This window comes from Ammodytes marinus (assembly GCF_949987685.1).
Source record: "Ammodytes marinus genome assembly, chromosome: 21".
Classification (NCBI taxonomy): domain Eukaryota; kingdom Metazoa; phylum Chordata; class Actinopteri; order Uranoscopiformes; family Ammodytidae; genus Ammodytes; species Ammodytes marinus.
Genome location: NC_137225.1, coordinates 15,483,511 through 15,503,974, shown reverse-complemented (window position 1 = coordinate 15,503,974; position 20,464 = coordinate 15,483,511). Strand labels below are relative to the sequence as shown.

At 44.0% G+C, this 20,464-nt stretch overlaps 1 protein-coding gene across 1 annotated transcript in view; it reads right to left on the bottom strand.

Annotated features, from left to right (window-relative positions):
* Window positions 1–9,934, bottom strand: part of boc (BOC cell adhesion associated, oncogene regulated) — a 29,691-nt gene extending 19,757 nt beyond the window's left edge. The window contains exon 1 of the mRNA XM_080050516.1: window positions 9,730–9,934. The gene's annotated coding sequence lies outside the window, so the exon portion shown is untranslated. The remainder of the gene's footprint in view (window positions 1–9,729) is intronic.
* Between the last annotated feature and the right edge of the window lie 10,530 nt (window positions 9,935–20,464).

Here is a 20,464-nt window from a genome sequence, read left to right as displayed (position 1 = left end):
ACTTGTATTTTGGTAGTGAACACTTGCGGTGTGATTTGGACTTTGGACCCCAACTTAAAAAACCTCTGAAGACAGTGGCGTGTATCCATGTTTGGTGTATATGTCACTGAGGGGACTCGGGTGAAGCCTGTGGTGTGGTGGTGTGCAGGCATGCATCGTGAGTGTAGGTATGCCAGTGCCTTATATGTCGCTGTGTGAGAGAGTCACTTGACAGAAGTTCATTGTGAGCGTGCTAAGTAAGGACACCAGGGCCCCTGCTTCCCGGGGCCACTGCCAGTCCCCATTGTCCCCCTGCCTCCGTGGATAAATTCATTTTGACAACCCTGCTAATTGGATAAAACCAAACTGGAGCCTCCTCCCTGAGCGCTCACATTCCATCTGCTTTCTGGCATGAAGAGGACACACAGGAGGGGAAGGTGGGGTCATGGTGGTGGAGGGGTAGCAGGGTAGTAACTCCTTCTGAGGAGCTGAGCTGTTGAATATTTAGCACTTTGCCAAAGTCCCCTCTCGCCCTCCCTCTCTACCCTGGTTTTACGTCTATTTACACCCTGTGCCTTACCCCTCCCCCTCCCTCTCCTCGAGGTTCTCCAAACACCACAAAGCCCCCCCTTTAGATAAACACATGCGGTGTCAAGTGTGAGGAGTGCCGGGGGTTCAAATGCCCCGCTCGGGCCCAGGGCCCACAATGCCATGCCGCATAGCTGCCATGCGGGAGGCCGGTTGCCCCTGGCGACGCTAACAGGCAGAACGCACCTTAATAGAGTGGAGAGTCATTGTAAAGCAGTGAGCCGGTGCATGGACAAAGACCCCGCGGACCCCTGGAGAAAGGGGAGACGCTGCTCTGAAGGGCCCGGGGAAGAGCTGATGGGCCCTGCTCAATGACCAAAGAGAAGGAAGGGGGGCTCAATGACCATGAGGGTTTGAGAGTAGTGTGTGGAGAGTTTTGGGGAGGCTAGGAGGGAGGGGGGTTCAATGCCTTTATGGATTGATGTGAGATGGGTGAAGGGGGTTTGTGGAGGCAGTAAGAGTGTGTGTGTGTGGGGGGGGGGGGGGGTGGAGAGGTTGACTGGGAAAGCAGAACGGCTACTCAAATTAATAGAGAGGATGTCAACTGGCGGGCGAGCAGGAGGAGAGAGCAGGGCCTCGTCAATGAGAGGGTGTGTTTGAGAGAGCGTGTGTGAGAGCGTCGCTGAGTGTCCCAACATATTTTCCCCTCACTCAGTCAATCTGTATGCTGGTCTCTCTGTTTTGGCCGGAGCAGAGGAGGACGGGGAGGCTGCTTTAACAAATCGACAACGCAGCCGGCTTACCGAGCATCACACGAGGAGAGAGCAACAAGAAGGCAACGAGGAGAGGGAAAGGATCAGAGATAGAGCTTTTATTAATTCTAACATTTGAGAAACTGAAAAAGATAATTGTAGGCCTTTTTACTTCAAAATGTATGATTTATTAGCTTCCTATTTATATTCTCTGTCCATTGACTGACTGATTAAGTGACAAAATATTTGAACTGTAATTCAATCTACAATGGTAGAAAAACAAGAAAAGTAGCATATCTTAACATTTGATACATTCCATGATTAATGATTTAATCACATAAACCTTGGTTGATCCACAAACTGATTAATGCTTTCAGCCTTAAATAGGAAACAAGCTAGGTTTTCTTGAATTCCAAAACATCAAACAGGCTTCAATAAGAACACTGATGTTGTTATCAATTATTGATTATGGGGGCGCTAGTAGTGTAGTGGTTAGAGCGTCCCCCTAGAGGCTCAGTCCTCATCGCATCAGAACTGGTTTCGAATGCATACGGTGGTTGGTTATCTCCAACGCATGTCCTCCCTTCTTTGCCCCATTTCAACTCTATCTCACCAAACTGTCTAATAAAGCGAAACATTGCAAAAAATATCTTTAAAAGTATACAGTATATTATTGATTGTGATTGACTTTTACAAAAAACGAGGAGATACGTTAAATGTATCTGCCACGTATCATTGGGTCAAAAATGATAGGAAGATATGAAGAAATATAGCGAGCGAGATTCAACTGTGTCTAACTTCATGGAAGCACCATGGAAAATGTAAACTGAGGTGGAGAATCTTCACTTTAGCACTTCACACAAGCAAAAACTTGGCAGAGGACAAATCCTCTATCGATTCCCATCCATCTCTCACAAGCTTTGCACGGACACAAGAGAAACCTCCTCCAGTCTTATCTTGGCATGGAAGCAAAGCCCAACAGGTGGAGAGGGGCTCAGTCCAAATCCTCCACTCGAGACCATCACTCGTTCTCATGCCATAAAATTACACATCAAAAGCATCTAAGCATCCCTAACGAGGCTGAGAATGTACCCCCTCCTACTTCATAATACTCTCACACACACACACACACACACACACACACACACACACACACACACACACACACACACACACACACACACACACACACACACACACACACACACACACAGACTAATGCACACGCTTCACAAAGTATTAAGGAGCTATATGCCCGTCCAACCCCTTCTTCAGCCCCCAAACCCACACTAACGAGCTACAGAGCGTCTCGAGGATTAACGAGAGGGATCTGGACAGGGCCTGCCGTGTAGAGGAGGGGGCGTTCTAATCAATTAGGCACCAAAGCATTTGCATAATTTAGATAACGAAGCTGAATTAACCACGGAGAGCTAATTACCGTGCCGCGGCGAACACACCCACCCACATTCCTCGGCCTGGTGTGGGATGCCAGTGTGCCCACCGGGGGCCATGGGAACAGGGGAGTTTGAGCCAGATAGATACATGGACCAGACAAGGATGTAGGTAGGTACCACTAGCCAATCAAATAGGAGGGAAGGAAGGATGGCAAGAAAGACCAAAAGATACATAGATAAAGGATAGAAATGGAAGAAAAAGAACAAAGCCAAGATGGATGGATAAAAGGAAAGATAGATTAATATGGATAGATTTATATATATATATTTTTTTTTGTTTTTTTATATATATTTTTTTTGTTAATATATAAAATGGTGAGGTCACTCGATAAGGCCATTCGGGTTTCTGACCTCTCCAGCACATACTCTTTTAATCTTTACATGTGTTAATGTAATTGTTGAGTGTGTTGAGTGTGTGCAAATAAATAAATACCTAAATACCTAGATAATAAGAGTGAAAGAAGCAATTCCAAATGGGATGTATCAAAGAAGGATCGAAGGATGATGGATGGATGGAAAGAAAGGAAAGCAAGAAAGAAAGATGGATGGAAGTCATACAACAGAAGACAGGGTGGATAGATGGACGATTAAAAGCAGAGAGATATGGGCCGTAGAAGGAAAGATGACTGGGTGGACACTGAAGATAATAAGATGGAAAGAAAGCAAGAAATAAATATTGGATAGATAGAAGGAATAGTAAAAATAAAGAATTGTCTAAACAATACTAGACTAGACTATCAAATCTAATAGAGGATGGACCAAAAAAACTTCTGAACTCTAACACTTAAAAAACCTTTACACACACTGTACATGTTTGGTATGATCATACATGCAACAAACACTTAACTTTCTGTTTTTACAGGGTTCAGGACATTTAAAGACGTCATTAGTGCTAAAAAATATACAGTTTGTGTGAGTCTTCAAATTCTTCAACACACTACTGGAAAACTAACTAACATCATGCAGTATTTCACAGTGCTCATCAAAACAAGCAAACACAAACACATGCATGCAGCTACATATTTCAGTTAGCCACAACCATTCTTTCCCTGCACACACACACACACACACACACACGCACACACACAATGACACATAGGCAAGCAATCACACAAACTCCTATTACATGGTAAAAAGTATACTCACAGAGGCCCATAAATATGTAGACCTCAGGAAGTTTTTCCAACACCAAATGTCAACACGCAAAAAAACAAGCTACCACTTATCCGCGGCCCAAGAGATAAACTGCACACACACACGCTGCGGCATTCACGCATGCTCATATAGACTTTCATAGCTGTACATATAGGCAGCCTGCGCCTTGTGTGTTCCTGTGTGTAAGGAGGGAGGGAGTGAGTGAGTGGGGGGAGGGAGGTACGTAAGGGGGGTGAAAGCAGACCCCAATTCCCTTTGGCAGCTCATGCATCAGAGTGAATGGAACCAATTATAAATCAAGAGCAATTTCTCCCCATTATTCAGCAGGAACCAGGAGAGGAGTTTTTTTTTTTTTGGGGGGGGGGGGAGGGGCCACTGGCTCGACAACTCTCAGTGGGAGACGTAGGAAGGAAGAGAAAAGCAGAGAGGGTGAAATATTATATGAAAAACAGATACAAGGGCGCATTAGGAAATTGAGATAAGGCAGAAAGAGAGGAGGAAAGGGGGGAGGACGGAAAGAGAGATGAGGGAATGGAGAAAGGCTGTAAACATTTTTTAAAAAGTTTTATGAAACGGCCAAAGGAGAAAGTTATAGGATAAACAGATATAAGGGGAGGAATTAGAAAAATAGATAAGAGGCAGGAAATGAAACAGAAAAATGCAAGGGAGTGTGGGGCGTCATCTGCGTATTGAGAGATGGTGCAACTGACGCTGACCTCGCTTGCTCCACGGTTGTAAAGCCAAAAGCTGCTGGTCTGAAAGAGGACTCTCAAGGAGGAGAAACAGCTGGAGGAGGCTCGTTTCAAAGAGAGAGCTCTCAGTGTCAGAAGCTGGTTGTGAGTGTATGTGTGTGTGTGTGTGTGTGTGTGTGTGTGTGTGTGTGTGTGTGTGTGTGTGTGTGTGTGTGTGTATATGAGACTGTGAGACTGTGAGAGAGAGAGTTAAGCAGAGCTGCCATTTGTCATGTCACTCACAGCCACAGAAGTACATTATCCTACAGGGGAAAGGCTCAGAAATATAAAATGAATCCTCTCTCTCTCACACACACACACACACACACACACTTTGGAAGGAAGAGAGGAGCACTGTCGATGGAAAATTCCAGTTGCGATAACCTCCGGGGCCCAATAACGAACTAATCTGGTGCCCAGTGATTTATTCTGTTGAATCATGTCTTCTCCTGCCAGTTTGACATTCTTGAATGATGAGTTTTTTTCCTCTTCTCTGGGGCAACACTTTAAATCTGATTATTGGTTGAAGGTCTGGAACGCAAACCCAGACTCCTTGACGTTTTTTTGTCTCTGTGGAGCTTTTTTATTGTTTTGTTCGTACATGCTCTAGACAGGAGCACATTACGCACTTAATACGCCAGCATGTTATAAAGGTTATAGTATAGGAGTTATGTTGCATTGGTAGAGCTTGAACAAGTCTATTAACGCTAACCAAAATGAGACGCATTTCCAGAGAAGTGCGTAATCAGAGATGGGAAACGGGGAAAAAGAGTGAGTGACCGAGGCTTAAATTCAGCCCCAGTCCGGGTGCAATCTTGTGCCTGTATGTGAATGATCTATTAGAGCGTCTGGGTTGCTTTTGGCTCGTAATAACACCCCCTAATCTTTGTCCAAATATCTGCTTTGCACACACAGGGCTATTTGTCTATACACACACACACACACGCTGCTTTTTTTACCCAAGTCTGGAGTTGATCAATGATCTAACAGCACTCACAATGTGAGTGAGTGTGAGTGTGTGTGTGTGTGTGTGTGTGTGTGTGTGTGTGTGTGTGTGTGTGTGTGTGTGTGTGTGTGTGTGTGTGTGTGTGTGTGTGTGTGTGTGTGTGTGTGTGTGTGTGTGTGTGTGTGTGTGTGTGTGTGTGTGTGTGTGTGTGTGTGTGTGTGTGTGTGTAGGAGAGAGTGAGAGTGAGAGTATGGCCTCTGTAACTTCATTATCCAATCAAGAGCTTCTTAACTTTTACTTTAAGTAGTGGAACAAATCAACTCAGCCGGTTTAAAGGCTTTGGATAATCTCTATTAGGCAGTTAACAACGGAGGGAAAAGCATGATTGTATTCATGATATAGGTCTAAACCAGACGCTCATCCCCATAAGGTTTTCAGAGTATTATTAGAGCCCTGAAGAAGACCATGAAAAGTTGCACATATACTATGTCCTCTTGCAACAGTCTCTCCTCTGGTTTCTTTCTTGATTCTTCACGTTCAGTTGGTCTTGATTCCCGTCTCAATAATCTCCCTCTGTTTGATCATGGACTGTTTAATAAGCCTTTTCCAACTCCCTGTCAGAACTTTCTCCTTCACTATTCCCTCCCTTTTTCTAACCTCACATTCCTCTTCTCTCTCTCTCCCTCTCTCTCTCTCTCTGGCTCTGACAGAGAGGATCAGGAGGAGAGAGGTATGCAACCCCATGGGAGGGGGCCTGGACCCCGGCCACCTGCCGGCCCAGGTGTCCCTCTCTCTGGTTATCCAATGGCTGGACACAGGAACCCTCCCGAAGCCCTCAAGCCTCCAATATGTCTGCACTGGACGACTAACGCAACGTAGGTCAACAGGCCAATAATGTCCGGCTCCAGGAAATGAGGAGGCCTTAGTTGGCGATAAGTGTGTTCGAATTGCTAGGTTTATGAAAAGTACTTTAACCCTGAAAAAAGTCTTGCAGTCAGAGTTATAAAGTGCAAACTACTCCCACCTCAAAACGACTAACCAGGTGAGTGAGTTAGTGACAAGCAATACATTCCAGTGCCAAACAGATAATCCTGATTGGACAGGAGCTTTCTCACACACACACACACACACACACACACACACACACACACACACACACGTGCAGCAAAGGCCCACAGATTCTGCCTGCAGGCTGTTATGACTGCATGAGTGTACCCGCCGTCAAAGAGATGAAAGCTTGCCCTCAGGAAGGATTTTTTTCCTCTTTTGTCAATTAACGCCAATGTTACACCCTCTACAATAACAATGGCTCGGGAACTTTGGCTCACAAACACGAAACTGAAGCAGTAACAGCAGTCCTCCTCATGGAACTTCTGGCGGTTTTGTAATCTCCAAAATGCATCTTGAAATCCATCCCAATCCAAAGACTTTTGGTGCACGGCCAGATGTAAAAACACACCAGGCCGCACAAGTTAAATCCTACCCTCCCACTTGTACTTACGTCATAGTTCAATGTGGCAGAGACGGCGAATTAAGATACGAGTGAGAAACTCTCCTGCTATTGGCCGCACACCTAAATCCACACAGTAACTTTTTCTTTACAAGCTATGAACACACATGAAAACTCAGCTCCTATAGATGGGATGAAAATCTATCCACCAGCGTTTCTGGCTCCGCTACATCTCTGTTTGGCAGGTAACCAAGATCAATTAAAGATCATTTTAAGTTCCAGCCACATTGTTAAAAAAAAGGTCTAGCCGGTAAAAATTAGTAAGACAAAAAATGGCTTCAAAATCCTGACACATACTGTATCAATCTCTATAACAAAAAGACAATAAAGTGGGTTTCCTGTCCTGGGCTTCAGGTCCATTTTCACCTACAGGTATTCACAATTATAGTTTAGGTAGGATTTTGGCAGGCCTCCTTAAGTAGCTATAGCTGTTGTTGTGGCCTGCATCCACAGCTCGACATGATTTCATTCATCACAACGTGCTGTATGGAACAATAACACAATATTAAAATACTCCTATAGGGAATGAAAGTGTGTCTGTGGTATTCGATAATGGATCTAGTCTACTTTTACTGTGGTTTGTGGCTGCAACTAACAATTACTTTCAGTAAATCAGTCTAATGATGTCTCAGATTCTCAGAGCCCCAGGTGACAACTTTCAAACTTCTTATTCGTTGCAAGCAACAGTCCAAAATCCAAAGTTATGATAGAAAACGACAAGGAAAAGCAGCAGATCCTCAAAATGGCTGCTGATAAATTCTCTGTTGTACTTAAGTGTCAAAGGAAAACTGCATGAACTGCAAGCACTCAGTATAACATCTTGAACTAAAAACATGAAAACACTCATAGGGATTCCAGTGCAAGTGTAACTGTGGTATCCAGCAATGAACTGGGTCCACTTTATTGTATGGTCTTTATTGTCTTTTCCCCTAAAGTGAGACTGTAGGATTCAAAATATAATAGTTACAGTTTGCAGTAGCTCCATATGCGTTGAAATATTCTGTTATACGTGTGTCACATACTTGGAGACTGATAATGAGCTGGTGACATTGTGGGGTTCCCAGGCTCTGCATCGCTAATCAAAGAGGAGGCCAAACAGTGTGAGACACAGGCAGATAATCAGACTGGAATCAATTAGTCTAAAACTTTGATCCGCCCGACAGCCAGAGATGATCAACAACAACCATCAAACAACCAACAAGAGGCTCCTTCTTCTTACTGAGACCAATTAATTCCCTCATAAGCTGTGCGCCTGATTGGAGGGAGGCCGGGGCCCATTTGTTTCGACTTTTAATCCAAGTGACATTGATTCAGCGGAGGGGGGTAACAATCGGGCCCTCTTGTCTGATGCCATGTCTGTCACTGGCTACTCCATGCGAGGCAAAGGCGGCGGAGGCTAAATGTAATCCAAAACAACAAAACAACACCTGGGGTTGGAAACTTGAGCCCCTGCGGCTGTTCCTGCTGCGGGCACTCACTCAGTCCTTGTGTCCGTGTGCAGTGCACCCACCATAGCCCTCCTCTGTCTCTCTGTACTCCGGCCCCCAAGGTGACTGAAGTGACACCCCCCGACCCAACAACTCATTAGCAGCCCGGGGATAAAGACAAACATTTTCTCATTTAAGAAACATGAAATGAGGAGAGACTCTCCTGACATACAGTAGAGGCAAGATGCTGCATTCCTGGCTGCTCCAGGCAGCTGTCAGTTTATAGGAGGCTTTAATTAGGTTATTCTGACACCAGATTTGGTTTTGGGGGGTGGAGTGGGGACTACAGAAATGCACTCAGGTAGAGTTGTTATGGGTTTCTTTGTGCCAACAATACAATCTGAGCAGGCCACCTTCTGCATTAAGAAACTATGGGATCTAGCCTATGGTGTAATAACAATATAGTAAAGTATATCAGTTGGAGTCATTCAGAAACTAGGCTGATCATTCATTGTTGTTGCTTTCCCTAAAATGGTCACTGTTCCCCAACCTACCAGTACATTGCTGCACTGCTCGGTGATAATGTGGGGGGTAAATCTGGCAGAGTTCACCATGTCTGTTTTCTGTTACCCTATGGGAGCGACTATAGGCTGCGGCCTTCAAAAGCGCAGAGGCATTTTTCCTGGAAGAAAAAAACGCACGTATCTCTCAAAAAACACAAATATGGATTTTGCGCGACGTGTCACATAAATCGGATCCCCCTCCACATATTTGTAGCCCATCGCTCTGGAAAAGTCGGCAGATAATGGCAGAAAAAATTAAGGTAAACTTGGGGAAAATACGGGACCCGGAGCTCATCCAATCAGCAACAGGCTAAGTCCGACAACAAAGTTAACGCTTTTAATAAAAGTAACCAAACCGGGCGCCAATTACGCACAAACGACCATCCAAAACACAAAGATGTGCATTAGAGAGTTTGTAGCATAGTTTACGTCCGCCAATAAGTGGAAAAAACAAAACAAATGCGGCTAGCAAAGTATAGAGACCAGCATTAACTATAAGTAAGTTAACCAACACAAAATCGAAAACTTTCTCTTAAAGTGAAGTAACATCTGAGTTGGTAAAATACTTTCGTTAGGCTGCAACAAACAGCAAACTTCTACATGTATCTATAACTTTGTAAAAACATGGTAATACGAAGCGTAACAACGCAAAAACACGGACCGCATGAAGGGATAAAAACTCACCAAAACTTCTGTATTTGGTGCTCACACCACGTTGTAACCGCCCGATCCTCCTTGTGCCTCTCTTCTGCGGTGAGTTTTTAATCCCAAATAACGGCAAATGTTACTTCTCTTCTTCTCCTTTCCCTCTAAAGCCTCGCTGCTTTAGTAATTTACTGCGATGCCACCGACATTTTCTTCGGCTCCCCAAGTTCTCACATTGAAAGGCCGTTTTTGGATGACTGAGCTCTCAAACAATTCTCCTTTTTGCGACGCCTTTTCGGGTCCTCCCACTTCCCAAGCAGGAGGAGGGATCTGAACAATAGGGACTGGCTCCCAAAATCCCAGAACCGGGTTACTGCTGCACCGCCGTTTCTCCAGACCACAGATCCCGACTCACAACACCACGAGGACTTTGCAGAGGTTTTGCGTAAAACAAGAACCACGATGCACTATTTATAAAGCAAGATATGTACATTTTAGAAGAAAATACTCCGACTCCAACTTTATTTCCTCACAACTACGGTGTCCTGGAGGAGAAAAGTGCGCCCCCTCCCCCTCCTCCTGCTCTGTTCCCCCTGATTTGGTATGCGTTGGTCCCCAAAGAGTTTGTATTGACCCCCGACCATTGAAGCCTGCAGGCCCTTCAGTGCAGCTGTGCTGTGTTGTGTTGTTGTGGACTGGACTAGTCCAGTCAGGACTGGACAGCTTACACACACACACACACACACACACACACACACACACACACACACACACACACACACACACACACACACACACACACACACACAGTGATCACAGCTCGACCCCCCCCCCCCCCTCCCATGTGCTCTCTCTGGAATTCTCTTCTCCACTTCAATCAGCACACTTTGAAACGAGGGGAGCCGTTCCTGTCCACTTCATTAATAACTGACTATTCCGAGATCACAGGGTTTGATAGTGGGGGTCTGTTGGTGGGAAACCGCCGCGTCTTGCTTCTGTGAATGTGGGAACTCCCACCATGATGCACCTGAGGGGTTATTGCAACCCCGCTGTGGCTCCATTCACTGACAAGATGCGGCCTTTTATGACACCTGCTGCTCTTGTTCAGGTGGAAGTGTCTTTTGGATGTGAACAGACACAATGTTGGGACTTTTTGGGGGCTTTTCAGTTTATTAAAATCCACATTAATAATTCCACACCCTCGTCATGCACAGCAGGTTATTCCAGCTTGGAGATGTTTTCATGGAGTCATTAATCGTGTGTGAGTTTTTCCAGTGTTGTGCTGCAGTTTGCCAGAACTTTGCAGGCCCTGCCAATGTTTTGGTGTTGTTGCTACCGAGCAGTGGGCTCTGTGTTTGTATGTGGCTCCCTCACACTATAGCGCCACCCTGCACTGCACTGCAAAGTAGAGATGGAAGAGGAGAGAAAAATTGGGACTCCCAACCCCTAAAAAAAGGAGAATACTCACCACGGTGCCCCTCCCCCCTCTCCATCTCTCCATGCAGTGCTGGATGAATTAGCTCGGGACAAAAGGCTTTGTGGGCCGGCCATGAAAGGCCTATTAACCATACTGCATCCCCCAGAGGCCCTGCCCGCAGGACACCGCCTCCCAGAATGCCACTCTCTCAGCAGGCCGCAATCCCAGCATGCAACGCTTCCCTTCAGTGCTAACCCCTGTCACCCCCGAGTCTCACTATGGAGCCCCACACAGATTGTCATGTAGATGATTATAAATGTTGTTATGAAAGTAATGGAGAGAGAGAAGGAGAGTCCGGAGTGTCAGCGGTGTGTGGGGATGTGGTGTGATTTGTGCGCCTGGCCAACAAAGCATGGAGTAAGATGGAGTTGGAGCTCGATGAGTTTTTGGGTGTCGACTGTCAGGTGTGATTGAATTTGTCCAGTGTGTGTCATTATTGGAGTGTGTGTGTGTGTGTGTGTGTGTGTGTGTGTGTGTGTGTGTGTGTGTGTGTGTGTGTCTGTAGTTTGAGGTGATTTTTCCTCGAGGGTCTCAACTGTGCGACGCACAGTCTCTACTGCGACCTCCTCGCTCCATTGTTGAGCTGGGCGCCATGACAACGACCCACTCTCTCCTTCCCTCTCAGTATCCTGCTGACCTTAGCAGCTGTGTCACTTCCTCAGTGTGACAGAACCAGATTGAATCACACATACACTCTTGGGCTTTGTGGTGCAGAGGAGTACTAAATCAGCACGAGTTCACTCTCACATTCATGAAAGAAAGACAGAAGAGGCAACCTGTACACATGTGCATTGAAAGTGCTATATACATCATTGTAATCATTCCTCCTGTCTGTCCATATGTAGTTTTTTGCTTCAAACACATGGCTGTGATACTGGACACCCTGGATCTCATTTCATTGTTTCCCCTGCTCCTACCATTGATACCTCATAAAAAGTTGGTATCCACTGAAGTTTCACTTTGCTCTGCACACTTAATGTTTGGATATATCAGACTGCTGAAGTGTAATCATGGCTTCAGCTGAACTTGAAGGCCGCCCAAGATTTGAAAAACAAAAACAAAACAAACCCTTTGGTAGTCGGTTCATAACAGCAGATCTACAGTAGATCATTCTGTGGTAAATAAAAGGCCACTGCCTTTTCGTTGGACCTTTTTGACGACCAAAGACCACAGTCTGAGAAAGGTGTTGTTATGATCAAAATGAAGTTATTTGTACAAATTGTCCTCTGACCACATCTGAAGGCAAAGATGTTCATAGCTGTTCCAGACGAACACATTCAAAGACGAAGGGCGACTTGAAAAGCCAGGTGTGGTAGACAGGAGTGAGACAGGATAATCGTTTAAATATGTGGGGATAATAGCACGCCGTTTTGGACAATCTTACCTCTAAGGCACGGGGGAAAGTGAGATAATTGCATGAAAAAATTGCAAAAGAGAAAACCCTGCTCAATTTCCCATCTCTGCACAGCTGGCTAATCACTGCATGATGTGCACTGGACCCCACCACCACCACAGTATCAGACACGCACCTCAGTAGACGCATAATGACACCTTAAATCTACCAGACCAACATATACTATGTTATATTTTGCTTCTACATTCCCTGCTACAAGCCAACCAATCGGAATATGATGTGAAATGATGCAGAATACAATGTAGGCCCCTTTATACTTAGTTGAAGAAAAAAACAGGGCCACTAAAAGAACTGTCTTGCAGCTCCAGCCAAAGCTTGTTTTTTTGTTTTGCTGCATTTCAAAACATGAAAGTGGTGCAGATGGATGATGCGGGTCGATGACGTGTTTCTACTTGCAATTTGTTGCGTCACAGTGCTGCCATTTCACTGTGTTTTTAGGTCTTCAGATGAATTACGTCCCCTATCGCTTTCATGTTATGGAGTCATCACTTCACGGCCGGCGAAAGACCGTAGTAAAATGATAACAGCAACCGATAAATCTTTGGACATGTGGGAAAGTTATTAAGAAACCCAAAAAACAAGGGACAAAGGGAATTTTTCAGTGAAAACAACAACAACTTAATGCTCGGTGGGAGTTTCAGGGTTCATCTGCACTAACAGGAGCAATGTGTGCCGCTGGTCGCTGCACAAACACCTTCAGTCACGGTTCAGCTCATTACAATAACCAGACATTCAAACAACAGGTGTTACTATACCAACCCGGTGTCATCCCATAAGGCCTTTTCTCTATTCATGACCAGTTCATGACACATAATAACATTGCAGTATCTGAATAAAGGATTCAATGAAGCATGATAGGAGGTCCACAGTACAGCTACATGCAGGAGTTCCTACGGCCTGATGTTTTTTTTAGCATTATACGTCTAAAAAATAAAACATTGTGAGCTAAAGAAAACTGAAGAGCACATGTCACAGCTGTCCAATTGGGGATGCAAAGCAGGGACTGGGTTTTTTTTCTTTTCATAGCTTCTTCTTGGTCTAACTAAGAAGAACATATCACAGAAGGAGCTCATGGGAAAATGTCTTGATAGAAAACTGAATGATGGTATTTGTGGACCTCTGCACTGCAGTTTCAAGCGGATGATTTATGTAAGATACATTGGAGGAGGGAAAAGGACACGACTCCTTCACTTCAGTGAAATAACACCAGCCTTGCATTCCTGACAATGTATCTGACTTGAAAGTGAAAAACTACTTTTGGTTGTAAAAAAAGAAGGTGTAATTTACTGTAGAAACAAAGAATCCCAGAACATTGAAGGTGTAAAGTTTAGAGCATCAAGAGCTACAGTGTGTTTGATTTGTCCAGATTCTCCACACACCAACAATGCAACTTTCTTTAAAACAGAACTATTATTTGCCCAACATTATGGTGAAAGCTGTCCATAGTAAAGTCTATAGAGGATATAACCAGGATAGTGCTTCTTTATGGAAATGTTGCAGCCCTGTTGTCAGCTTTGGGATGATGCATTTAAAAAAAATCAAAAAAGATTATCCAAATTGTTAGTTTTGCTTGACAAAACAAATAAATGTTCATCCCTTAGATAATTATCTTGGCAATTTGAGTTATAAGATGTTTGGCTTTTTTTTGTCAAGATTTTAGTGAGAACTAAATACATCTTGTGGATGAAGCAGCAGCTGCTCTTAGCTTAGCGTTACAGTTTTTACCTAATGCTTAAACACTAATAGTGGTTGCTATGCCCAAAGCATCACAACCTCTAACTTTGGTGACCATGCCCTAAACACAAGCACCAACCCTACAAACACAATAAGTGCTTTGCACTGTGTTTGAAATTCTCCAACACACTTCTTGCAAAACACTACACACTGTTTTTCACATAAGACACATTTTTCAAAAATGAAATCTCATGCAATCATTGGGAAAACACATATATTTAAAATACAACACACAACTAAAATTGGAAAAGCACACAGACTCACACACATGAAAAATAAAAAATAAAGCTAATATAATACCAATCAGTGTGAGCCTTAGCATTACAAATAGACCTCAGGTGAGCTCAGCTTCTTTGTGAGACAGTACAGTAAGAGTCAGGGGAAGAGGACAAGAGAGAGAGAGAGAGAGAGACAGGGGAAGAGGACAAGAGAGAGAGAGAGAGAGAGAGAGAGAGAGAGAGAGAGAGACAGGGGAAGAGGACAAGAGAGAGAGAGAGAGAGAGAGAGAGAGAGAGAGAGAGAGACAGGGGAAGAGGACAAGAGAGAGAGGCAGGAGGATGATGACAAAGGAGACAACAGACGGAGACAGGGTCACTATAGTGGACCATGTTATAGATCATGGCCAAACAATATAGGATGCTGGTCTTAGATTCCAGCCCAACAACATAAGAGCTCCATAATTAGGACATTTAGACTGGATATCAGGAATATTTTTGCTGTTGCTTCTCAAAGGATGACATTGCATCTGATGTCGATGAGGCGATGTAGCCAGACGCAAACGGGAGGCGGTATCCAAAGGATTTATAATCCACTCGCCCCATTCCTTACAACACTTATTTTATTATTTTTTTTTACTGTAAATGTTTCAGAGATCATAGTGACACACTGAATTGCTTGTTGAACTGCGATCATACCTATTCGTTGTTTTTTTTTCTTTTGTTGGCCAAAACCATGAAATTGCAATGTAAACTTTTTTTCAGAAGCTTTTCTACATTTTCTTCATGTGTCTAATTGAAAATATCGTGGATCAATCTTTCCAAAAAATTCTGCAAGAGGTTGGATATAGGCGATATTTCCCCCATTGCTTGGCAAGGGAGGACATTGCCTGTGACGTGGATGAGGTGTCAGAGGTGATGTGGCCAGATGCCAACAGGAGACAGGATCCATAGCCTAAATATTTTCCAATCATTCCCCTACAACACTATGTTTTGTAGAACATTCTAGTGGTACCATTTCTTGTGTGTCTTTGTGTTTTTTTTTTTTTTTTACTCATGCAAAAACCTGAAATGGCAAAATAAAATAAAAAATCTGAAGCGTATACATTTTGTATTCATGTGTCTAGAACAACTGTAGTGGATCAATCTTTCACAAAAAAAGTCTGTATGAGATTTTTAAAGTCAAAAACCATCCAAAGTACTGAATACAGCTGTGTTTTGCATAAAGCACATCTGTGTGTTGTTGCTGCTAGGAAAGAGTAAATCAAAAGTGCATGTGTGTATTGTTTTGATGCTAGAAACAGTTTTGAGATGGGATTGTTAGGTTTTGTTTCAAGAGTTTCATTTTGCCGTATAAGTTAGAAGTTTATCTCCATGTGCTTTGTCCTATTCGGCCTGTGTGTTAAGTTTTGACACAGTGGGCCAAAGTCTGCAACATGTGTGTAAACATTCGGCAAAAACTGGCACACAGTTAGCCTGGCTCTGCCCATATACAGTAGCTAAACTTTGGTTTTCGTACTATTGTACTTTTGCACCTCCATTAGCAAGATAAAGAACCATGCAACAAAACTAACAAGTAGCTACTTAGTTTTTATTTTAGTGAGTTTATTTATAAAAAACTATAGAGAGCAGGATTTTCAACCAAAAAAAGATAGTAAAACCTACTTGTTTGTTTTGCATAAATATTCATTGGGCAACGCATACTTGTTGGTTACTACCATCAGATAAATGTAATGAGGTATAATTTAGTTGCAAAATGTATATAATAAAGTACCCAATCCTTACTGGAATAAACATACTTTCCTACTCTGCCTTGGGCCTCACATCCAGACATACGATCAAAATTCTCCGTACAACTCAGGGATAAAAGATTTATGGCCGTCTTTTACTTTTCAGATGTCTTACACACACACACACACACACACACACACACACACACACACACACACACACACACACACACACACACACACACACACGGAAGGCAAGCTTTACATCAGTATAGAACAATAAAATCTCCGGATATGAGAAGCTCCCGAGGCAACGATGAAGTACAAGATGCTGCCCTGTGTGTGTGTGTGTGTGTGTGTGTGTGTGTGTGTGTGTGTGTGTGTGTGTGTGTGTGTGTGTGTGTGTGTGTGTGTGTGTGTGTGTGTGTGTGTGTGTGTGTGTGTGTGTGTGTTGGAGGGATATGGAGGGTAATAGTCTGTTATTGGATTTTCATTCCAGTGTGATTGTGCTGTTGAGACAGAGATCTATGCTCAGGTGGGGTCGGACCTCAGGCTGAGTTACTGTGTGTGTCATGATGTGGAATGTGCTGTGTGACTGCTCTGATTAGACGTTGTTTTTTCTGCAGAGAGGTGCCTCGTATCTCCACCGAGACTTCTGCAACTGTTTTTTATTGCATGCAAGTTCTTGTGCTGAGGCAGCAGCCATGGCATCTGTTTCTTGAAAGTCGTTTGGTTTATTTTTATTTACAGTGTTTACTTGTTTGTTCCAAAGATTTTGAATCTTAATGTCTTTCCAGTGTGTCAACTCTACCCCGGAGCCAAAATCTGCAACTCTCCATTTCAGTTTTGAATTGTGTTCCATGCATTAGTTGTTGCCACGGTGCAAAAGGATTGCAAAGAAGCAATTTTCATTTGGCTTCTTTGCTTCTTCTATTTCTTTAAAAAAATCTGGGGCAGCAGGACGAAGCCTGACATATATTTAAGCTTATACTTTTTAAGAAGGCCTGCCATCTGACGAAATCTAGAAAAGGAAGTTAGACAATCAGGAGGAGGATGGAAGGAGTGTGATCCTTTGCTCATAGCATGTTAAATGAATGCACCAAATTACAAAAAGCAATAGCAAAATGTCTGTTACTCAGTGTGCAATAGTCTGAGCAGACTTATTTTTTTTTAGATTTGTAAACTTCAATGACACCGAAATTACAGTGCACAGGCAACGAGATCAGCTATTGTAAATGTGTCAGTCTTGACATTTAACAAGGCTTGACCAAAACACAGTCATAATATGATCTAATAGTTTTGGATTTCAGCTTTGAACAGAGACAAGGGCTGCATTTGAAGGCAGTGAAAACTCAAAATTCAACACATTTCTTGCTAGAGCCTCAATTATTTTCTTTTTTTCTAGAAATAAGCTTAGTAGCTTTCTTGCAGAGAGTGAGATTAGGGGATTGGTACCACTCTTATTTTATATGAAGATACCACTAGGAGGTAGGCCTGGTAAGGTCGCAGGTTAGCTTAGTTTATCATAAGGAATGGAAAGGGGGGACACAGCTATGCCTATTTCAACAATATGTCCAATGCACCAGATATATGTAATGAGGTCAATTGCCTTTTTTTAAGCTTTGGTTTGTGTTTGGAATAAATGAACAACATATCATACAGTATGTTAATCAATGAGCTTTACAGATGCTGGTATGCAGATTTAATAACTTAACTTTTTTTTATTACCTTACCTAAGCAAACTGTTTAACTCCGATGTACTGGAAGACATGGAATCAATCCTCTTAGCAAACTCTAGACAAGAGTGTGAGTTAGCGCTATTTCCCAAACTGGCAAACCACTACTAAAAGCACAGATATACATGAAGCAGTCAGGTTCAATTTAGGAATGTATTTTAGGTCTAGCTGTAGACCCACAAAGCCCAGGCTGATGCAGGTGGATTGCTAGCTGGGCTAGCAGGCAGATAGCTGGAGACCCAAGGCTGAGGCCAGTCTCCGGGGGCTGGGGGAAGAGGGATATCGCTCTCTGGCCAAAATTAGTAGGGTTCCGGAGCAAAACAATGTAATTACACACACAAACAATTGTTTTGGTTTGAGTCCAACCTTTACGCGATCAGCGTAGCTGCTTCGTAGGTATATACATAAAGAAAGATTGTATCTGTGTTTCTTGGCACCAAGTTTGTACACTTAAATGTTCAAAGGCAAAACTGGCAAAACTGGCCATGGTCATGCAATTTTTCCAGATATTGTTTTCCCTCAGCAAAAGAAAAATCCTCAAACATAGCCAGTGTTGCAACTTGGAGAAAAAAACAACCTCTTATTGGCACAATCTGCCAGCTGCCTCACTCCATCTCACACTGCCTTCTCCTCCTCTCTCAAATTCTATCAGTGGCACCCTGTTATGACTGTTGCTGAGCAGTAAATATTCTCTGCTCTTTGTGGTAAGACGCATGTAGTCTAAAGGTTGTGACTTAAGATCCCTGTTGGAGTGAAGTGTGAGTTTTGACTCTGACTCTTAACTGTGTCCAGATGCGACAGGCGGCCCTAATTGGACCTGGAGCCAGTTAAATCCCAGGCCCACTCTGCTCTGCTCAGCTCATGTAGCCACTTGGCCACAGGGGTTGGCCTGAACTGTCCTTACAGCACTTCACTTTTTAAACAACAAACACTAACCACTGTGCAGCATACATACTCTTCTCTTCTTGTTTTTCTCTCTCTCGGGGATTCTCGGTTGAAAAACGGCCCATCGGAGGAGTTGGATGGTACAAAAGGGGTTTGGATAGTAAAGCTAAGTTATAGGCCCACAGCCGGTGTTGCTGAAAGGGTCAAAAGGTTGCGCGAAAGCCGAGGTCGGGGAGTGTAAGCTGTATATCAGAAGGCAGGGAGTGAACGCCAGAGAGAGAGAGAGAGAGAGCAGCAGGCGGAGGGAAGAGAAAAACATCTAAAAAACCTGACATGGCTGACGGGAAAGACGACAGAAATCTGACATTCCACCTTTTATCAAGCACCTGGTTTTATCATCCCAAACCCTCCCTGCCTATGGTTTTATTTGGATATGTCTCCCTTTCACTCCAACATTCTTTTTCCTGGACTCCCCTCTTATAGTTTTCCCTTTTTTTCCTCCCATCATCATTCTTGGCTTTTGCTTCTCCTCCCTTATTTTGACCCCCCCCCCCTCCTGCTCTCCCTCCTATCATCTATCTACCATCCCTCCCTCTTTCCATCTCTCCCTCTCTGACTTCCTGCTTTCCAGCCTGCCAGACGGTCATAATTAACAGGGAAAACGATAGTCCCCCTGGCCCTCGGGAGCCCTCTACACTCACTGCCCTAAGAGAGAAAGAGAGAGAAAGAGAGAGAGAGAGCGAGAGAGAGAGAGAGAGTGTGTGTGTGTGTGTGTGTGTGTTCCATGTTTCCCCCCGTACCTCCAGACTTGGCCTATGGTCCCCGCTGCACTGAATGCGTCTTTATGTTCAGTGTCAGTGGCAAAGCATGATCTCACCACCCTCCAAAAAACACACCAAATGACTTACAGAGACTCCCAAACACAGGCCGCAAACACAGCACAGCCCACTATGCACGAGCAATAACACGCGCACACACACACACACACACACACACACACACACACACACACACACACACACACAAACACACACACACACACACGCACACACACACAAACACACACACACACACACACACACACACAGGCGTCCACTGGCAGCAACTCTCATTATGACTAATTCTGATGAGAAAGTGGAGAAAGTGTGGGGAGAATGAAGCCATGTAATAAAGCTGCCTGGTTCTACGGTGAAACAGAAATTTGTCTGTTTTTTTTTCTCTTTCTTTCCCCGTCTGGTAATATATTATATTGATTTATTGTCTGAGTAACGTGTGGGAGAAAACGTAAATCAGCGTAAATCACAGCACAGAAAACAACGTGTCAAAACAGAACTTCGTGTCCTGATCATAACTCTCTACCTGTCCATATATGTGCATAACTCTGTGTGTTGGTGTGCCCTCCTGCCTTGGCATGTCTCCCCTCCTCCTGGTTGCAGTGCTGGGAGGCAGATCCCAGATCAGAGGGCAGGGGGAGCTGATAAGGAGCCATGCACTGATGCTATCTGTCAGTCACAGCCGGAGGGCGGGGCTCAGAGCCAGGAGGTCAGGACTCTCACGGTCCCTGGGCTCTCCCCTCCTCCTTC